The following is a 19,891-nucleotide window of genomic DNA, read 5'->3' as shown; positions in this document are numbered from 1 at the left end:
TTTCGATTTACGGCTAAAATAAATTTTTCTCATTTTATTCAATAACATATTCTTGCTTAGATAACTTTTTTACATAGGGATTAAGCATTTAGAACGATATAATGTTTAAAATAAGGGCACTTTACTCTTGACATTTTACGGTTTTTTCAATTTTCTGAAAAATCCTACCATTAGATTTTTTTAAAAATACGATATTCTTGCTTAACTAACGTTTCTACATAGGGATTAAGCATTTAGAACGAAATCTAATGTCAGAAAATGGCACTTTACTCTTGACATTTTTCGGTTTTTTCAATTTTCTGGAAAATCCTATCATTAGATTTTTTTAAAAATACGATATTCTTGCTTAACTAACGTTTTTACATAGGGATTAAGCATTTAGAACGAAATCTAATGTAGGAAAATGGTACTTTACTCTTGATCGGTACGTTGGGACTTAGAAAATATTCGGCCGTACGCGGCGCGTCTCGGCGCTTCGAACAGCTCCGGTGTCCCCATTATTTTCGATTTACGGCTAAAATAAATTTTTCTAATTTTTTTCAATAACATATTCTTGCTTAAATAACTTTTTTACATAGGGATTAAGCATTTAGAACGATACATTGTTTAAAATAATGGCACTTTACTCTTGACATTTTACGGTTTTTTCAATTTTCTGAAAAATCCTATCATTAGATTTTTTTAAAAATACGATATTCTTGCTTAACTAACGTTTCTACATAGGGATTAAGCATTTAGAACGAAATCTAATGTCAGAAAATGGCACTTTACTCTTGACATTTTTCGGTTTTTTCAATTTTCTGGAAAATCCTATCATTAGATTTTTTTAAAAATACGATATTCTTGCTTAACTAACGTTTTTACATAGGGATTAAGCATTTAGAACGAAATCTAATGTAGGAAAATGGTACTTTACTCTTGACCGGTACGTTGGGACTTTGAAAATATTCGGGCGTTCCAATCGCTCGTCTGTTGCATCATAGCGCGTCTCGGCGCAATCGACCGATTCGCTCGACCCATTATTTTCGATTTACGGCTAAAATAAATTTTTCTCATTTTATTCAATAACATATTCTTGCTTAGATAACTTTTTTACATAGGGATTAAGCATTTAGAACGATATAATGTTTAAAATAAGGGCACTTTACTCTTGACATTTTACGGTTTTTTCAATTTTCTGAAAAATCCTACCATTAGATTTTTTTAAAAATACGATATTCTTGCTTAACTAACGTTTCTACATAGGGATTAAGCATTTAGAACGAAATCTAATGTCAGAAAATGGCACTTTACTCTTGACATTTTTCGGTTTTTTCAATTTTCTGGAAAATCCTATCATTAGATTTTTTTAAAAATACGATATTCTTGCTTAACTAACGTTTTTACATAGGGATTAAGCATTTAGAACGAAATCTAATGTAGGAAAATGGTACTTTACTCTTGATCGGTACGTTGGGACTTAGAAAATATTCGGCCGTACGCGGCGCGTCTCGGCGCTTCGAACAGCTCCGGTGTCCCCATTATTTTCGATTTACGGCTAAAATAAATTTTTCTAATTTTTTTCAATAACATATTCTTGCTTAAATAACTTTTTTACATAGGGATTAAGCATTTAGAACGATACATTGTTTAAAATAATGGCACTTTACTCTTGACATTTTACGGTTTTTTCAATTTTCTGAAAAATCCTATCATTAGATTTTTTTAAAAATACGATATTCTTGCTTAACTAACGTTTCTACATAGGGATTAAGCATTTAGAACGAAATCTAATGTCAGAAAATGGCACTTTACTCTTGACATTTTTCGGTTTTTTCAATTTTCTGGAAAATCCTATCATTAGATTTTTTTAAAAATACGATATTCTTGCTTAACTAACGTTTTTACAAAGGGATTAAGCATTTAGAACGAAATCTAATGTAGGAAAATGGTACTTTACTCTTGACCGGTACGTTGGGACTTTGAAAATATTCGGGCGTTCCAATCGCTCGTCTGTTGCATCATAGCGCGTCTCGGCGCAATCGACCGATTCGCTCGACCCATTATTTTCGATTTACGGCTAAAATAAATTTTTCTCATTTTATTCAATAACATATTCTTGCTTAGATAACTTTTTTACATAGGGATTAAGCATTTAGAACGATATAATGTTTAAAATAAGGGCACTTTACTCTTGACATTTTACGGTTTTTTCAATTTTCTGAAAAATCCTACCATTAGATTTTTTTAAAAATACGATATTCTTGCTTAACTAACGTTTCTACATAGGGATTAAGCATTTAGAACGAAATCTAATGTCAGAAAATGGCACTTTACTCTTGACATTTTTCGGTTTTTTCAATTTTCTGGAAAATCCTATCATTAGATTTTTTTAAAAATACGATATTCTTGCTTAACTAACGTTTTTACAAAGGGATTAAGCATTTAGAACGAAATCTAATGTAGGAAAATGGTACTTTACTCTTGATCGGTACGTTGGGACTTTGAAAATATTCGGGCGTTCCAATCGCTCGTCTGTTGCATCATAGCGCGTCTCGGCGCAATCGACCGATTCGCTCGACCCATTATTTTCGATTTACGGCTAAAATAAATTTTTCTCATTTTATTCAATAACATATTCTTGCTTAGATAACTTTTTTACATAGGGATTAAGCATTTAGAACGATATAATGTTTAAAATAAGGGCACTTTACTCTTGACATTTTACGGTTTTTTCAATTTTCTGAAAAATCCTACCATTAGATTTTTTTAAAAATACGATATTCTTGCTTAACTAACGTTTCTACATAGGGATTAAGCATTTAGAACGAAATCTAATGTCAGAAAATGGCACTTTACTCTTGACATTTTTCGGTTTTTTCAATTTTCTGGAAAATCCTATCATTAGATTTTTTTAAAAATACGATATTCTTGCTTAACTAACGTTTTTACATAGGGATTAAGCATTTAGAACGAAATCTAATGTAGGAAAATGGTACTTTACTCTTGACCGGTACGTTGGGACTTAGAAAATATTCGGCCGTACGCGGCGCGTCTCGGCGCTTCGAACAGCTCCGGTGTCCCCATTATTTTCGATTTACGGCTAAAATAAATTTTTCTAATTTTTTTCAATAACATATTCTTGCTTAAATAACTTTTTTACATAGGGATTAAGCATTTAGAACGATACATTGTTTAAAATAATGGCACTTTACTCTTGACATTTTACGGTTTTTTCAATTTTCTGAAAAATCCTATCATTAGATTTTTTTAAAAATACGATATTCTTGCTTAACTAACGTTTCTACATAGGGATTAAGCATTTAGAACGAAATCTAATGTCAGAAAATGGCACTTTACTCTTGACATTTTTCGGTTTTTTCAATTTTCTGGAAAATCCTATCATTAGATTTTTTTAAAAATACGATATTCTTGCTTAACTAACGTTTTTACAAAGGGATTAAGCATTTAGAACGAAATCTAATGTAGGAAAATGGTACTTTACTCTTGATCGGTACGTTGGGACTTTGAAAATATTCGGGCGTTCCAATCGCTCGTCTGTTGCATCATAGCGCGTCTCGGCGCAATCGACCGATTCGCTCGACCCATTATTTTCGATTTACGGCTAAAATAAATTTTTCTCATTTTATTCAATAACATATTCTTGCTTAGATAACTTTTTTACATAGGGATTAAGCATTTAGAACGATATAATGTTTAAAATAAGGGCACTTTACTCTTGACATTTTACGGTTTTTTCAATTTTCTGAAAAATCCTACCATTAGATTTTTTTAAAAATACGATATTCTTGCTTAACTAACGTTTCTACATAGGGATTAAGCATTTAGAACGAAATCTAATGTCAGAAAATGGCACTTTACTCTTGACATTTTTCGGTTTTTTCAATTTTCTGGAAAATCCTATCATTAGATTTTTTTAAAAATACGATATTCTTGCTTAACTAACGTTTTTACATAGGGATTAAGCATTTAGAACGAAATCTAATGTAGGAAAATGGTACTTTACTCTTGATCGGTACGTTGGGACTTTGAAAATATTCGGGCGTTCCAATCGCTCGTCTGTTGCATCATAGCGCGTCTCGGCGCAATCGACCGATTCGCTCGACCCATTATTTTCGATTTACGGCTAAAATAAATTTTTCTCATTTTATTCAATAACATATTCTTGCTTAGATAACTTTTTTACATAGGGATTAAGCATTTAGAACGATATAATGTTTAAAATAAGGGCACTTTACTCTTGACATTTTACGGTTTTTTCAATTTTCTGAAAAATCCTACCATTAGATTTTTTTAAAAATACGATATTCTTGCTTAACTAACGTTTCTACATAGGGATTAAGCATTTAGAACGAAATCTAATGTCAGAAAATGGCACTTTACTCTTGACATTTTTCGGTTTTTTCAATTTTCTGGAAAATCCTATCATTAGATTTTTTTAAAAATACGATATTCTTGCTTAACTAACGTTTTTACAAAGGGATTAAGCATTTAGAACGAAATCTAATGTAGGAAAATGGTACTTTACTCTTGATCGGTACGTTGGGACTTTGAAAATATTCGGGCGTTCCAATCGCTCGTCTGTTGCATCATAGCGCGTCTCGGCGCAATCGACCGATTCGCTCGACCCATTATTTTCGATTTACGGCTAAAATAAATTTTTCTCATTTTATTCAATAACATATTCTTGCTTAGATAACTTTTTTACATAGGGATTAAGCATTTAGAACGATATAATGTTTAAAATAAGGGCACTTTACTCTTGACATTTTACGGTTTTTTCAATTTTCTGAAAAATCCTATCATTAGATTTTTTTAAAAATACGATAATCTTGCATAACTAACGTTTCTACATAGGGATTAAGCATTTAGAACGAAATCTAATGTCAGAAAATGGCACTTTACTCTTGACATTTTTCGGTTTTTTCAATTTTCTGGAAAATCCTATCATTAGATTTTTTTTAAAATACGATATTCTTGCTTAACTAACGTTTTTACATAGGGATTAAGCATTTAGAACGAAATCTAATGTAGGAAAATGGTACTTTACTCTTGACCGGTACGTTGGGACTTTGAAAATATTCGGGCGTTCCAATCGCTCGTCTGTTGCATCATAGCGCGTCTCGGCGCAATCGACCGATTCGCTCGACCCATTATTTTCGATTTACGGCTAAAATAAATTTTTCTCATTTTATTCAATAACATATTCTTGCTTAGATAACTTTTTTACATAGGGATTAAGCATTTAGAACGATATAATGTTTAAAATAAGGGCACTTTACTCTTGACATTTTACGGTTTTTTCAATTTTCTGAAAAATCCTACCATTAGATTTTTTTAAAAATACGATATTCTTGCTTAACTAACGTTTCTACATAGGGATTAAGCATTTAGAACGAAATCTAATGTCAGAAAATGGCACTTTACTCTTGACATTTTTCGGTTTTTTCAATTTTCTGGAAAATCCTATCATTAGATTTTTTTTAAAATACGATATTCTTGCTTAACTTTTTTTTTTTTTTTTTTTTTTTTTTTTTTTTTAACGTGGGGGAAATCTGCAGGTCAGACACCCCCGCTCCGCCCGAAGGGCGGAGGGGGGGTAGTGCGGGGTTCGACCCGCTAAAACCCCCACGGCGGCCTAGGGCGCTGGCGATTAACGGGGGAGCCACGGGAACTCTTCAAGAACACGACCGCAGCTCCCCCTCGCCTGGCCGGCCACCAGGATGGAGCGGTGGCCGGCCGCGTCCCGGGGGGAGATTAATCCTCCCCCCCATGAATCATCTTGATTCGGCGGTGCGGGGGACCGCACCCCACACCGCCTCTTCACGACGGCCGCACCGGCGGCCGTCGGGGGCGACGATTTTGTCGCCCCCACTTTAAAATAGGGCATCCTCGGTTGGCGGGCGGCGGGCAATTAAACCGGCATGGTCCGGTACACCCGCCGCCCGCCTATTCTCATCTGCTCGGGGAGGGGGGCTCTAGGCGTGGGCGCACACGCCGCACCCCCCGCTCACGGCGACCCCGCTCGGCAGCCTCCTTCTGCAACATTACCTGTTCGCAGAAGGCTATGGCTGCCGCCCATTTTGTCGGGCTCTCCAGCATGGCCCCAACTAAGCTGGAGAGAGCGAGGTCGCCACCAACTTCCCTAGTTAGGACTCGGCGCAGCACTGAAAAGGAGGGGCACACCTCCAGTGTATGCTGCGCCGAGTCCTCCTCCGCGCCACAGTGGTGGCACACCGTCGTCGCTTCCCGACCGATGCGACACAGGTAGACACCGAAGCAGCCATGCCCGGTGAATACCTGCGTCGCACGGTAGGAGAGCCTGCCAAACCGCCTCTCCCGCCACGTGGTGAAGTGCGGCAGGAGAGCCCCGGGGACGCGCTCGGCGGCATGGGAACAAAGCTCCGCATGCCACCTGGCGAGCGCTAGTCCCCGGGCCTGGAGCTCGAAGTCCTCGACCGCCTCTTGCTCCGGCGGGTCCCCCCGAGCCCGGCCAGCGATGCATATGCGCCTATAGACATAGGCGCGCATCGCCGCCTGCAGCTCGAAGGGAATTTCTCCCGCCAGAGCAAGCGCCGCCACGGTAGACGTGGTGCGGTACCCCCGTATTAGGCGAAGGGCCATTTGCCTCTGAAGCCGGCGCAACAACAATGTGCTGCGCCGGCTTGCCCTCACGGACGGCGCCCAAATCGGGGCGCCGTATAATACCATTGACCGCACCACGCCTAGGTATAGGCGGCGCACCATATCGCCCGGTCCCCCGATATTGGGCAACAGGCGGCCTAACGCGGCCGCCGCCCTCTCAACTCGGGGGACGAGGCGGCCGAAATGTGCTCCGAACCTCCAGTGGCTGTCGAGGATCAGTCCGAGATACTTGATCTCGGACTTCACCTCGACGCAGGCTCCTCCAACCCAGATCCACGATCTGGCCCGTGGCCGAGACCAAGGCCGTCCAAACCAGACGGCCTCGGCCTTCTCCGGGGCCACCTTCAGCCCCAGACCGTGGATCCTCGCGACGACGGCTGCCACCGCAACTTCCGCTCGTCGGATGGTCCTCTCGAAGGTGTCCCCGACGGCGACCACCAATGTGTCATCTGCATAGCAGATGAGGGTGGCACCGTCGGGTAGGGAGGCCTTCAGGACCGCGTTATATCCCAGGTCCCACAGGAGTGGTCCTAACACGGACCCCTGTGGGACCCCGCAGTCCACTTCCCTCCGTATCGTCCCGTACCGGCCCGGGTATTCCACCCACCTGCCCCGCAGGTAGGCCCCGATTACCCGCCTCAGATAGGGAGGCACCTGGTGTTCAACCAGGGCCTCCCTAATGGCGGACCAGGGCAGGGTGTTAAACGCATTGACGATGTCTATCGACACCGCCAAGCACACCCCGCCCCGTGCCACGGCATTGTCCGAGAGGGACTTTAGACGGTCGATTGCATCGACCGTCGATCGCCCCTCCCGGAAGCCGAACTGGCAGTCCGCCAGATCGGGGCCAACGCGGGACAGGTGCCTGGCGAGGCGGGCAGCAATGATCTTTTCAAAGATCTTGCCCACCTCGTCCAGGAGGCAAATGGGCCGGTACGCGGAGGGAGAATCCGCAGGCCTCCCATCCTTCCTTAAGAGGACCATCCGACTTCTCCTCCAGAGGTCCGGGAACACCCCGGACCTCAGGAGCCCGGAGTAGAGGCCTCTAAGCCTCTCGCCCAGGACGCCCATGGCAAGCAGCCAGACCCGGCCGGGGATACCGTCCGGCCCCGGGGCAGTATTCTTGCCCCGGAGCCATTTGACTACCCCGGCCATTTCCTCCGGCGCGACCTCCAGATCCGGGGACCACTCGTGTCCCTCTAGCTGAGGGACGGGCCGGGACGCCTCCCCGCTGACGGGGAATAGCGCGTCCACGACCCGTCCGAGCATCCCCGGATCCAGGCTCTCCGTCAGAGGGGGCGCCCAGGGACGTAATCGTCCCATCGCCATTTTATATGGGCGCCCCCATGGATCTCGGTTGATAGTGCCGAGGAGGTCGCGCCAGGCCTGGCTCTTTGCTTGCCTGATGGCCAGCTGCAGGGCGACCACCTTCTCCCTGTATCGCCCATACAGCTGGATAGCCAGCTCCACGTCGGAACGCCGTCGTCGACGGGCGCGGGCGTACTGGCGTCGCGCGCGAACGCACTCTGTGCGCAAATCCGCTATCGCGCGCGACCACCAGTACACCGCCTTCCTCGGGAAAACCCTGGCCCGGGGCATGGCGACGTCGCAAATGGACGTCATTGCGCCCCGGAACCATTGGGCCTCCCTTGTCCCGTCGACTGGCCCGGCCGGTGTTGCTGGCCAGGCCACGACGTGGGCTGCCGCCATCAGGGCGTCCTGGTCGAGGCGCTTTAGCGCCCACCGCGGCTGAGGCGATCCCTCATCAGCGGGGCGACGTCGGGGCGTCGATGGGGCGGCGGAGAGGCCGAGAACAATGTACCTGTGGTCAGACAGTGTCTCGACCTCCTCCGCCACCCTCCACCCCGTAATACGGCGCGCGGCGGGGGGCGTTGCCCATGAAAGGTCAACGATGGACCCCCCATTATGCCGCACGCACGTATGGACCGAGCCCGTGTTTAAAAGACGGAGCTCGAGTCCCGCCGCCCAGTCAAGCACCTCCCGGCCCCTCGGGTTCGTCCTGGGGGAACCCCAAGCCGGCGACTTGGCGTTGAAGTCCCCCAGAACCAGCACCGGACGGGGCTGGCAGCGGGAGACGCATCTCCCCACCCCGTCCAGATACTGCACAAACTCCTCGAGGGACCACCTTGGAGGTGCATAGATCGCCACAACCGCGGTGCCGCCCCAGTCAACGGCCAGGTATCCCCGGCCGCGCTCGATAACGGAGCATGCCGGGGACCCCGGCCGGCCTACCCATATTATAACGGCGGAGCCGCTCAGGTCCCCCATCCAATGTGGATGATCGGGAATCCTGTACGGCTCCGCCGCTACGGCCAACCCGGCACCCCGCTCGGCCAGGAATTGCACCAGGAGGTCCTGTGCCCTGGCCGAGCGGTTCAGGTTGGCCTGTATTATAGGGCCCTTGGGCCCCATTACGGGCAGGCCTCCACCTCCATCGCCGCCGCGGGAGCGGTGGCGTCTGGGGCCTCTTTGGCCCCATCCGCCCCCGCGGGCGCGACGGTGGCACCTTTGGGTGCCACCTTTGGCTTAGCAGCCACGGTGGCCGTCGCCCTGGCCACCGCGGATTTCCTCCCCCTACTGCCCCTGCCGCGTTTCGCGCTGGCGGGGCACGCCCGGCTACCGAGGCGGTGGCCGGCCGGCTTGCCCGCTCCCGCACAGAGCGGGCAGTTGGGCTTCGCCGTACAGCCGGCCACCTTGTGGTCCCGACTGCCGCACCCAAAGCAGCAGTCGGAACGATCCTCGGCCGCAGTGCATCGCTGAGTTGTGTGGCCTAGGCCAAGGCAGCGATAGCACTGCAGGGGCCGGGCGCTGAGGGCCTCCACCGTCGCCCGGGTCCAGCCGACCGTGAGCTTGCCCGCGACCGCAACTTTACGCGCGGCCGCAGCAGGGCACTGGACCCAGAGGGTGCCCAAACCGGAGGGGGAAGACCGGATTTCGCCGGTCTTAACATCCCCCCGGTCGCACCCTCCTACATGGGCGACGGCCACGGCAACCTCCTCCGGCGTGGTCGAGTCGACCAGGCCGCGCACCCTTAGATCGGCCTTCTTAATTGGGCGCGCGACCTTCACGCCGGTTCCCGCCAGCGCGTCCGCCATCTTCGCAGCTAGGGCAGTGGCCTTAGCTGCCCCATCAGCCCCGGGGACCTCCAAAATGAGTCCCCCCGTCACCGCTCTCCTGGGCTTTAACGAGGCGATGCCAATCTCTGCCAGGTCAACCTTCGACCTGGCAGTGGCCATCGCCTCGGCGTACGTCATCGCCCCGCCGGCCGGTACCGTTATCGTAACGGCAGCCGTGCGGGGCGGACGCGGCGGCAGGGGAGCCCTCTTCGGGGCAGCCGGTGCCACCCGTTTCGCCGCCCTCCCGGCCGAAGAGGCCTTGGCAGCCGCCGCAGGTTTAGCTGCGGCAGCCGCCTTTTTGGCCCTTCGGCCAACTACCCTCGACCACAGCTCAGTAGGAGGTGTGGTGGAGGGCGGCACAACAGCAGAGGCAGCCCTCTGCTGTGGGGGCTGCATCTGCGCCGCCTTAGCGGACTATTCTTGCTTAACTAACGTTTTTACATAGGGATTAAGCATTTAGAACGAAATCTAATGTAGGAAAATGGTACTTTACTCTTGACCGGTACGTTGGGACTTTGAAAATATTCGGGCGTTCCAATCGCTCGTCTGTTGCATCATAGCGCGTCTCGGCGCAATCGACCGATTCGCTCGACCCATTATTTTCGATTTACGGCTAAAATAAATTTTTCTCATTTTATTCAATAACATATTCTTGCTTAGATAACTTTTTTACATAGGGATTAAGCATTTAGAACGATATAATGTTTAAAATAAGGGCACTTTACTCTTGACATTTTACGGTTTTTTCAATTTTCTGAAAAATCCTACCATTAGATTTTTTTAAAAATACGATATTCTTGCTTAACTAACGTTTCTACATAGGGATTAAGCATTTAGAACGAAATCTAATGTCAGAAAATGGCACTTTACTCTTGACATTTTTCGGTTTTTTCAATTTTCTGGAAAATCCTATCATTAGATTTTTTTAAAAATACGATATTCTTGCTTAACTAACGTTTTTACAAAGGGATTAAGCATTTAGAACGAAATCTAATGTAGGAAAATGGTACTTTACTCTTGATCGGTACGTTGGGACTTTGAAAATATTCGGGCGTTCCAATCGCTCGTCTGTTGCATCATAGCGCGTCTCGGCGCAATCGACCGATTCGCTCGACCCATTATTTTCGATTTACGGCTAAAATAAATTTTTCTCATTTTATTCAATAACATATTCTTGCTTAGATAACTTTTTTACATAGGGATTAAGCATTTAGAACGATATAATGTTTAAAATAAGGGCACTTTACTCTTGACATTTTACGGTTTTTTCAATTTTCTGAAAAATCCTACCATTAGATTTTTTTAAAAATACGATATTCTTGCTTAACTAACGTTTCTACATAGGGATTAAGCATTTAGAACGAAATCTAATGTCAGAAAATGGCACTTTACTCTTGACATTTTTCGGTTTTTTCAATTTTCTGGAAAATCCTATCATTAGATTTTTTTAAAAATACGATATTCTTGCTTAACTAACGTTTTTACATAGGGATTAAGCATTTAGAACGAAATCTAATGTAGGAAAATGATACTTTACTCTTGATCGGTACGTTGGGACTTAGAAAATATTCGGCCGTACGCGGCGCGTCTCGGCGCTTCGAACAGCTCCGGTGTCCCCATTATTTTCGATTTACGGCTAAAATAAATTTTTCTAATTTTTTTCAATAACATATTCTTGCTTAAATAACTTTTTTACATAGGGATTAAGCATTTAGAACGATACATTGTTTAAAATAATGGCACTTTACTCTTGACATTTTACGGTTTTTTCAATTTTCTGAAAAATCCTATCATTAGATTTTTTTAAAAATACGATATTCTTGCTTAACTAACGTTTCTACATAGGGATTAAGCATTTAGAACGAAATCTAATGTCAGAAAATGGCACTTTACTCTTGACATTTTTCGGTTTTTTCAATTTTCTGGAAAATCCTATCATTAGATTTTTTTAAAAATACGATATTCTTGCTTAACTAACGTTTTTACAAAGGGATTAAGCATTTAGAACGAAATCTAATGTAGGAAAATGGTACTTTACTCTTGATCGGTACGTTGGGACTTTGAAAATATTCGGGCGTTCCAATCGCTCGTCTGTTGCATCATAGCGCGTCTCGGCGCAATCGACCGATTCGCTCGACCCATTATTTTCGATTTACGGCTAAAATAAATTTTTCTAATTTTTTTCAATAACATATTCTTGCTTAAATAACTTTTTTACATAGGGATTAAGCATTTAGAACGATACATTGTTTAAAATAATGGCACTTTACTCTTGACATTTTACGGTTTTTTCAATTTTCTGAAAAATCCTATCATTAGATTTTTTTAAAAATACGATATTCTTGCTTAACTAACGTTTCTACATAGGGATTAAGCATTTAGAACGAAATCTAATGTCAGAAAATGGCACTTTACTCTTGACATTTTTCGGTTTTTTCAATTTTCTGGAAAATCCTATCATTAGATTTTTTTAAAAATACGATATTCTTGCTTAACTAACGTTTTTACAAAGGGATTAAGCATTTAGAACGAAATCTAATGTAGGAAAATGGTACTTTACTCTTGATCGGTACGTTGGGACTTTGAAAATATTCGGGCGTTCCAATCGCTCGTCTGTTGCATCATAGCGCGTCTCGGCGCAATCGACCGATTCGCTCGACCCATTATTTTCGATTTACGGCTAAAATAAATTTTTCTCATTTTATTCAATAACATATTCTTGCTTAGATAACTTTTTTACATAGGGATTAAGCATTTAGAACGATATAATGTTTAAAATAAGGGCACTTTACTCTTGACATTTTACGGTTTTTTCAATTTTCTGAAAAATCCTACCATTAGATTTTTTTAAAAATACGATATTCTTGCTTAACTAACGTTTCTACATAGGGATTAAGCATTTAGAACGAAATCTAATGTCAGAAAATGGCACTTTACTCTTGACATTTTTCGGTTTTTTCAATTTTCTGGAAAATCCTATCATTAGATTTTTTTAAAAATACGATATTCTTGCTTAACTAACGTTTTTACATAGGGATTAAGCATTTAGAACGAAATCTAATGTAGGAAAATGGTACTTTACTCTTGACCGGTACGTTGGGACTTTGAAAATATTCGGGCGTTCCAATCGCTCGTCTGTTGCATCATAGCGCGTCTCGGCGCAATCGACCGATTCGCTCGACCCATTATTTTCGATTTACGGCTAAAATAAATTTTTCTCATTTTATTCAATAACATATTCTTGCTTAGATAACTTTTTTACATAGGGATTAAGCATTTAGAACGATATAATGTTTAAAATAAGGGCACTTTACTCTTGACATTTTACGGTTTTTTCAATTTTCTGAAAAATCCTATCATTAGATTTTTTTAAAAATACGATAATCTTGCATAACTAACGTTTCTACATAGGGATTAAGCATTTAGAACGAAATCTAATGTCAGAAAATGGCACTTTACTCTTGACATTTTTCGGTTTTTTCAATTTTCTGGAAAATCCTATCATTAGATTTTTTTTAAAATACGATATTCTTGCTTAACTAACGTTTTTACATAGGGATTAAGCATTTAGAACGAAATCTAATGTAGGAAAATGGTACTTTACTCTTGACCGGTACGTTGGGACTTTGAAAATATTCGGGCGTTCCAATCGCTCGTCTGTTGCATCATAGCGCGTCTCGGCGCAATCGACCGATTCGCTCGACCCATTATTTTCGATTTACGGCTAAAATAAATTTTTCTCATTTTATTCAATAACATATTCTTGCTTAGATAACTTTTTTACATAGGGATTAAGCATTTAGAACGATATAATGTTTAAAATAAGGGCACTTTACTCTTGACATTTTACGGTTTTTTCAATTTTCTGAAAAATCCTACCATTAGATTGTTTTAAAAATACGATATTCTTGCTTAACTAACGTTTCTACATAGGGATTAAGCATTTAGAACGAAATCTAATGTCAGAAAATGGCACTTTACTCTTGACATTTTTCGGTTTTTTCAATTTTCTGGAAAATCCTATCATTAGATTTTTTTAAAAATACGATATTCTTGCTTAACTAACGTTTTTACATAGGGATTAAGCATTTAGAACGAAATCTAATGTAGGAAAATGGTACTTTACTCTTGACCGGTACGTTGGGACTTTGAAAATATTCGGGCGTTCCAATCGCTCGTCTGTTGCATCATAGCGCGTCTCGGCGCAATCGACCGATTCGCTCGACCCATTATTTTCGATTTACGGCTAAAATAAATTTTTCTCATTTTATTCAATAACATATTCTTGCTTAGATAACTTTTTTACATAGGGATTAAGCATTTAGAACGATATAATGTTTAAAATAAGGGCACTTTACTCTTGACATTTTACGGTTTTTTCAATTTTCTGAAAAATCCTACCATTAGATTTTTTTAAAAATACGATATTCTTGCTTAACTAACGTTTCTACATAGGGATTAAGGATTTAGAACGAAATCTAATGTCAGAAAATGGCACTTTACTCTTGACATTTTTCGGTTTTTTCAATTTTCTGGAAAATCCTATCATTAGATTTTTTTAAAAATACGATATTCTTGCTTAACTAACGTTTTTACATAGGGATTAAGCATTTAGAACGAAATCTAATGTAGGAAAATGGTACTTTACTCTTGACCGGTACGTTGGGACTTTGAAAATATTCGGGCGTTCCAATCGCTCGTCTGTTGCATCATAGCGCGTCTCGGCGCAATCGACCGATTCGCTCGACCCATTATTTTCGATTTACGGCTAAAATAAATTTTTCTCATTTTATTCAATAACATATTCTTGCTTAGATAACTTTTTTACATAGGGATTAAGCATTTAGAACGATATAATGTTTAAAATAAGGGCACTTTACTCTTGACATTTTACGGTTTTTTCAATTTTCTGAAAAATCCTACCATTAGATTTTTTTAAAAATACGATATTCTTGCTTAACTAACGTTTCTACATAGGGATTAAGCATTTAGAACGAAATCTAATGTCAGAAAATGGCACTTTACTCTTGACATTTTTCGGTTTTTTCAATTTTCTGGAAAATCCTATCATTAGATTTTTTTTAAAATACGATATTCTTGCTTAACTAACGTTTTTACATAGGGATTAAGCATTTAGAACGAAATCTAATGTAGGAAAATGGTACTTTACTCTTGACCGGTACGTTGGGACTTTGAAAATATTCGGGCGTTCCAATCGCTCGTCTGTTGCATCATAGCGCGTCTCGGCGCAATCGACCGATTCGCTCGACCCATTATTTTCGATTTACGGCTAAAATAAATTTTTCTCATTTTATTCAATAACATATTCTTGCTTAGATAACTTTTTTACATAGGGATTAAGCATTTAGAACGATATAATGTTTAAAATAAGGGCACTTTACTCTTGACATTTTACGGTTTTTTCAATTTTCTGAAAAATCCTATCATTAGATTTTTTTAAAAATACGATAATCTTGCTTAACTAACGTTTCTACATAGGGATTAAGCATTTAGAACGAAATCTAATGTCAGAAAATGGCACTTTACTCTTGACATTTTTCGGTTTTTTCAATTTTCTGGAAAATCCTATCATTAGATTTTTTTTAAAATACGATATTCTTGCTTAACTAACGTTTTTACATAGGGATTAAGCATTTAGAACGAAATCTAATGTAGGAAAATGGTACTTTACTCTTGACCGGTACGTTGGGACTTTGAAAATATTCGGGCGTTCCAATCGCTCGTCTGTTGCATCATAGCGCGTCTCGGCGCAATCGACCGATTCGCTCGACCCATTATTTTCGATTTACGGCTAAAATAAATTTTTCTCATTTTATTCAATAACATATTCTTGCTTAGATAACTTTTTTACATAGGGATTAAGCATTTAGAACGATATAATGTTTAAAATAAGGGCACTTTACTCTTGACATTTTACGGTTTTTTCAATTTTCTGAAAAATCCTACCATTAGATTTTTTTAAAAATACGATATTCTTGCTTAACTAACGTTTCTACATAGGGATTAAGCATTTAGAACGAAATCTAATGTCAGAAAATGGCACTTTACTCTTGACATTTTTCGGTTTTTTCAATTTTCTGGAAAATCCTATCATTAGATTTTTTTAAAAATACGATATTCTTGCTTAACTAACGTTTTTACATAGGGATTAAGCATTTAGAACGAAATCTAATGTAGGAAAATGGTACTTTACTCTTGATCGGTACGTTGGGACTTAGAAAATATTCGGCCGTACGCGGCGCGTCTCGGCGCTTCGAACAGCTCCGGTGTCCCCATTATTTTCGATTTACGGCTAAAATAAATTTTTCTAATTTTTTTCAATAACATATTCTTGCTTAAATAACTTTTTTACATAGGGATTAAGCATTTAGAACGATACATTGTTTAAAATAATGGCACTTTACTCTTGACATTTTACGGTTTTTTCAATTTTCTGAAAAATCCTATCATTAGATTTTTTTAAAAATACGATATTCTTGCTTAACTAACGTTTCTACATAGGGATTAAGCATTTAGAACGAAATCTAATGTCAGAAAATGGCACTTTACTCTTGACATTTTTCGGTTTTTTCAATTTTCTGGAAAATCCTATCATTAGATTTTTTTAAAAATACGATATTCTTGCTTAACTAACGTTTTTACATAGGGATTAAGCATTTAGAACGAAATCTAATGTAGGAAAATGGTACTTTACTCTTGACCGGTACGTTGGGACTTTGAAAATATTCGGGCGTTCCAATCGCTCGTCTGTTGCATCATAGCGCGTCTCGGCGCAATCGACCGATTCGCTCGACCCATTATTTTCGATTTACGGCTAAAATAAATTTTTCTCATTTTATTCAATAACATATTCTTGCTTAGATAACTTTTTTACATAGGGATTAAGCATTTAGAACGATATAATGTTTAAAATAAGGGCACTTTACTCTTGACATTTTACGGTTTTTTCAATTTTCTGAAAAATCCTACCATTAGATTTTTTTAAAAATACGATATTCTTGCTTAACTAACGTTTCTACATAGGGATTAAGCATTTAGAACGAAATCTAATGTCAGAAAATGGCACTTTACTCTTGACATTTTTCGGTTTTTTCAATTTTCTGGAAAATCCTATCATTAGATTTTTTTTAAAATACGATATTCTTGCTTAACTAACGTTTTTACATAGGGATTAAGCATTTAGAACGAAATCTAATGTAGGAAAATGGTACTTTACTCTTGATCGGTACGTTGGGACTTTGAAAATATTCGGGCGTTCCAATCGCTCGTCTGTTGCATCATAGCGCGTCTCGGCGCAATCGACCGATTCGCTCGACCCATTATTTTCGATTTACGGCTAAAATAAATTTTTCTCATTTTATTCAATAACATATTCTTGCTTAGATAACTTTTTTACATAGGGATTAAGCATTTAGAACGATATAATGTTTAAAATAAGGGCACTTTACTCTTGACATTTTACGGTTTTTTCAATTTTCTGAAAAATCCTACCATTAGATTTTTTTAAAAATACGATATTCTTGCTTAACTAACGTTTCTACATAGGGATTAAGCATTTAGAACGAAATCTAATGTCAGAAAATGGCACTTTACTCTTGACATTTTTCGGTTTTTTCAATTTTCTGGAAAATCCTATCATTAGATTTTTTTAAAAATACGATATTCTTGCTTAACTAACGTTTTTACATAGGGATTAAGCATTTAGAACGAAATCTAATGTAGGAAAATGGTACTTTACTCTTGATCGGTACGTTGGGACTTAGAAAATATTCGGCCGTACGCGGCGCGTCTCGGCGCTTCGAACAGCTCCGGTGTCCCCATTATTTTCGATTTACGGCTAAAATAAATTTTTCTAATTTTTTTCAATAACATATTCTTGCTTAAATAACTTTTTTACATAGGGATTAAGCATTTAGAACGATACATTGTTTAAAATAATGGCACTTTACTCTTGACATTTTACGGTTTTTTCAATTTTCTGAAAAATCCTGTCATTAGATTTTTTTAAAAATACGATATTCTTGCTTAACTAACGTTTCTACATAGGGATTAAGCATTTAGAACGAAATCTAATGTCAGAAAATGGCACTTTACTCTTGACATTTTTCGGTTTTTTCAATTTTCTGGAAAATCCTATCATTAGATTTTTTTAAAAATACGATATTCTTGCTTAACTAACGTTTTTACATAGGGATTAAGCATTTAGAACGAAATCTAATGTAGGAAAATGGTACTTTACTCTTGATCGGTACGTTGGGACTTAGAAAATATTCGGCCGTACGCGGCGCGTCTCGGCGCTTCGAACAGCTCCGGTGTCCCCATTATTTTCGATTTACGGCTAAAATAAATTTTTCTAATTTTTTTCAATAACATATTCTTGCTTAAATAACTTTTTTACATAGGGATTAAGCATTTAGAACGATACATTGTTTAAAATAATGGCACTTTACTCTTGACATTTTACGGTTTTTTCAATTTTCTGAAAAATCCTATCATTAGATTTTTTTAAAAATACGATATTCTTGCTTAACTAACGTTTCTACATAGGGATTAAGCATTTAGAACGAAATCTAATGTCAGAAAATGGCACTTTACTCTTGACATTTTTCGGTTTTTTCAATTTTCTGGAAAATCCTATCATTAGATTTTTTTAAAAATACGATATTCTTGCTTAACTAACGTTTTTACATAGGGATTAAGCATTTAGAACGAAATCTAATGTAGGAAAATGGTACTTTACTCTTGATCGGTACGTTGGGACTTAGAAAATATTCGGCCGTACGCGGCGCGTCTCGGCGCTTCGAACAGCTCCGGTGTCCCCATTATTTTCGATTTACGGCTAAAATAAATTTTTCTAATTTTTTTCAATAACATATTCTTGCTTAAATAACTTTTTTACATAGGGATTAAGCATTTAGAACGATACATTGTTTAAAATAATGGCACTTTACTCTTGACATTTTACGGTTTTTTCAATTTTCTGAAAAATCCTATCATTAGATTTTTTTAAAAATACGATATTCTTGCTTAACTAACGTTTCTACATAGGGATTAAGCATTTAGAACGAAATCTAATGTCAGAAAATGGCACTTTACTCTTGACATTTTTCGGTTTTTTCAATTTTCTGGAAAATCCTATCATTAGATTTTTTTAAAAATACGATATTCTTGCTTAACTAACGTTTTTACATAGGGATTAAGCATTTAGAACGAAATCTAATGTAGGAAAATGGTACTTTACTCTTGATCGGTACGTTGGGACTTAGAAAATATTCGGCCGTACGCGGCGCGTCTCGGCGCTTCGAACAGCTCCGGTGTCCCCATTATTTTCGATTTACGGCTAAAATAAATTTTTCTAATTTTTTTCAATAACATATTCTTGCTTAAATAACTTTTTTACATAGGGATTAAGCATTTAGAACGATACATTGTTTAAAATAATGGCACTTTACTCTTGACATTTTACGGTTTTTTCAATTTTCTGAAAAATCCTATCATTAGATTTTTTTAAAAATACGATATTCTTGCTTAACTAACGTTTCTACATAGGGATTAAGCATTTAGAACGAAATCTAATGTCAGAAAATGGCACTTTACTCTTGACATTTTTCGGTTTTTTCAATTTTCTGGAAAATCCTATCATTAGATTTTTTTAAAAATACGATATTCTTGCTTAACTAACGTTTTTACATAGGGATTAAGCATTTAGAACGAAATCTAATGTAGGAAAATGGTACTTTACTCTTGATCGGTACGTTGGGACTTAGAAAATATTCGGCCGTACGCGGCGCGTCTCGGCGCTTCGAACAGCTCCGGTGTCCCCATTATTTTCGATTTACGGCTAAAATAAATTTTTCTAATTTTTTTCGATTACATATTCTTGCTTAAATAACTTTTTTACATAGGGATTAAGCATTTAGAACGACATGTTGTTTAAAATAATGGTACTTTACTCTTGTGATTTTTCGGTTTTTTTTGATTATTTTGAAAAATAAATTTTTGTAATTTTTTTAAATGCGATATTCGTGATCAGTGAACGATTTCACATATGGATTAAGCATTTAGAATCGTGCGGACGCGTTATTAAA

Source organism: Megalopta genalis, chromosome 11 (assembly GCF_051020955.1).
Source record: "Megalopta genalis isolate 19385.01 chromosome 11, iyMegGena1_principal, whole genome shotgun sequence".
Lineage (NCBI taxonomy): Eukaryota > Metazoa > Arthropoda > Insecta > Hymenoptera > Halictidae > Megalopta > Megalopta genalis.
This window is presented reverse-complemented; position numbering follows the sequence as displayed.